The following is a 3155-nucleotide window of genomic DNA, read 5'->3' as shown; positions in this document are numbered from 1 at the left end:
ATAACGAGTCTGATGTGTCTAACTTTAAAGTTCAATTTTGTAACAATTGTGTTCACTGGCCTACATTGCTTTGTCTTTGATAATGCTTTTCTTTAGATATGCAAATTAAAAGAAGAGTGAACGAAGCAATCAGAATGGATGGATGAAAAAATTGCAATAAATGTTATAGACGATGATTGCCGAGTATCGATGGGATTGCTTCTTGTCAACCCTGTGTTTTTGTTTGCTTAGATCCTCTTGGAGTGCAAAGATATCCTGCTACCTATATGATTCATTTTCCAATCTTTAATTATTCACATCACAACTGAGTCAAGATAACATATGGACAAACTAAAATCGATTATGACAAAGCATGCATGTACTTGTGTGTGTAGTCATAATGTTCTGAAATGTATGAGTAATTGAATGCATGCTGCCTGACATGCTGTATATGTCCAGAGGGGGTTTGACCTCCAAGTACCCCGGCAATTAAGATAAGACGGTAAGAAGTGAAGGTAATACGGCGGATCACATATCATACCACTCTGCAAAAACATCCTGTCGAAAACCAACCGGTTTAACATTACAGACGGGAGTGTCTGGAACTTTAAGGCCTTGGTCGCCGTTTTAGGGCAATCCCCAATTTTCACGGACCGCCTAGTGGGCAAACTGGGCAATCAGGGCTCAGGTGGGATAAAACACGAGACTAATAAGTGATGAACGTGGAAAGACTGAAGACTTGAGACTCTAGACTGAAGTAGGCGGAAAGCAGGGATCGGAGAGGGAGGGAGGCCCTACTTCAAGTTATCAAGCTGTGGATTGTAATGAAGTAAAAATTGCTCAATGGCATCGATAATTATAGTACAGGTACCATAAATAACTACAGTAGAGGTACTGAATGTTTGTTTGTTCGTTGTCTCCATAAGGCGATGTATTGACCTCAAATTTCCATGCAAAATCGCGCCATATACATGCACGTGATGGCGCGTGAGAGTGTCGTCAGTACGCGGTCTGAAGGTTTGGGCAGAAAGTTGAATTTCACTTTTGTTATTTTTGGCAGTATGTACTTGCATGTCTGTCAATACTTTATCAAATTAATGGTTCGATGTCACGGAGAAGGAAACGCTTTCGTGACAGTCGGTCGTACATGTTGTGTGTATGTATTATTAGCTGCATGTAAGCTAAAATGTTGCCAGACCCGTCAGGATGTTGTCAAGAAACCCCAGCCGCCCCTGGGTCTGCCCTGTGTGTGTACAAAATATAACACTACATCACACACGTACAACACACGGCTGTGCCTCGGCTCGACTGGGAGTTCTTCTGTTCTGGTATGAGCAGACTTGTTGACACACACTGACATTTCTGTAGCTAGTTTCGTTACCAAGTTCAGTTCAGTTCATCCATTCGTTACCAAATCACTTATTAATTGCACGGCAATGAGAATACTCTATTCTCCAAGCAGAGGTTGGGTCGCGGAGATAGTAGTGGTCAGGATTTGTACCGACTCTCTTCCCTCACTGAGGGGACCACTACTATCCTGACCATTTCTATCTGCACGACCCAACCTCTGCTTGGAGAATAGGAATTGTCCCTAGTATTGCCATGATGTTGGATGTTGATGCACGGGGGATGGGATGACAGGAAACCTTACTTCGAGAGCACCTCCCATAAAAAGACAATCCATGAGTCCCATAAGATGTTATTCAGTACATCTTTATTGCACAACAACAATTGATAGGGGCACACATGATAGTATCCATCTCTCCAAGTGTATGTGACCACTGCAGATACTGGAAATCCTACAACGTCACGTCAAAGGTATTCACCGTTACCTTGATTCTCAATGCCAAGGTCGTGAAGCTCTCTAACTCCATGCAAATGCTGGGAGGTAAGATCGCTACGTTCTGCGGCTGCCGCGTTGTCCCGACACTCAACTCCTGGTAGACTCAGTCTGTTATTGAATTCCTGGTTACAATAAGTTGGTAACTGGGACACCTCGGTGCAATCTTCGGGAAGGGCATCCCAGTTGGGGCTGCACCCATCTTTCGGAAGGGAAGGGTTAGTACCCCTCTCCTATACCCTGCTACTGAAGCAACGAGGAAACTTGCTGCCCTTTGTGCCACTAGGCAATGCAATGGTCTGAAGGGACAAGCGTTACAGGAAACGCTACGATCTTTCCTCCCTGTATGATGGAGATTGGCCGTGACTCTTACGGTTCCTCTGGCACTTCTCCTGGATGCAGGGTGCTCGCACCCCGCTGGGTAAAAACCGGGTCAAGACGTTGACGAGCGTGTTGTTGTGTCTAGCGTGGTCACATTAACTCTGTCCCACTTGTGAAGTCTTCCACAGACTAGGTTTCACCAGTGTAATTAGCTCTAAGTGCCAGGGATTTTGTTTCTAAGGTGTCCGTGATAGGAGGTTAGACATTTAGCCTGGCTTATTGCTCGGGAACTGTTAGTCAGTGACTCAGTGGTGAAAATCGTACACCAGAGACGGCCGCGGGTGGTCTGGAGATGCTGAGACTTTAGAACTCTAAAAGCCCAGTACTGATCTAAAAGCAGATCCTACGGTGGCATAATATAGTATCAAAAGCTGACAAAGGAGTTTAGCCGGCCTATGAGTGTTCATTGACCACCTTTGGATCTGCTTGGAGATTGCGCACTACCTTGATGGAGTAAAAGGATCAGCAATGATCATTACTCAAAGCCATAGCTTCCATTCTCCATCATCAGCTTTTGTCGGTCGACCTCCTAAAATCACTAAGTAAAGCACTCCAAATGGAAATTCTGCTAAAACGCTTTGGTTGGTGGTCAGGAATTCGTGATGAAAGAAAACGTGTAACAAGATTGTGGTGCGGGGAAATTAGTTAATGCAATTTAAGAGGACAGGGATTGAAGAAAGATCCTCGTTACCTGTCCTCAACTGCACTGTCTTGAGAGATGGATATATTCGATGTTAACGGACGGTCCACTGCTCCGTGTCCTTGTATCAGCGTGGTCAGGGATGAATTATCCGGCCCTTTGCCCATGAGTACTGACCAAAGGAGGTTAAGGGCGCCGTTGCTGAAGTCGACTTTGTTCAAGCGAGATAAGGATCGTCTAATCCCTCTTTGTCTTTTTAACTCAATAGCAAACCTCTTAGTACCCTTTGAATGAACACCTTCCCAATTTTCGGAC

General features: G+C 44.8%; 2 protein-coding genes across 2 annotated transcripts in view; one reads left to right on the top strand and one right to left on the bottom strand.

Annotated features, from left to right (window-relative positions):
- Positions 1-3155, bottom strand: part of LOC118421312 (tenascin-X-like) — a 106419-nt gene that overhangs the window by 84382 nt on the left and 18882 nt on the right. The gene's annotated exons all lie outside the window — the stretch shown is intronic.
- The window catches only part of LOC118421319 (zinc finger CCCH-type with G patch domain-containing protein-like), a 104355-nt gene that overhangs the window by 100292 nt on the left and 908 nt on the right, over positions 1-3155 (top strand). The window lies entirely within an intron of this gene.

The sequence above is a fragment of the Branchiostoma floridae genome, chromosome 8 (assembly GCF_000003815.2).
Source record: "Branchiostoma floridae strain S238N-H82 chromosome 8, Bfl_VNyyK, whole genome shotgun sequence".
NCBI lineage: Eukaryota > Metazoa > Chordata > Leptocardii > Amphioxiformes > Branchiostomatidae > Branchiostoma > Branchiostoma floridae.
This window is presented reverse-complemented; position numbering and strand designations above follow the sequence as displayed.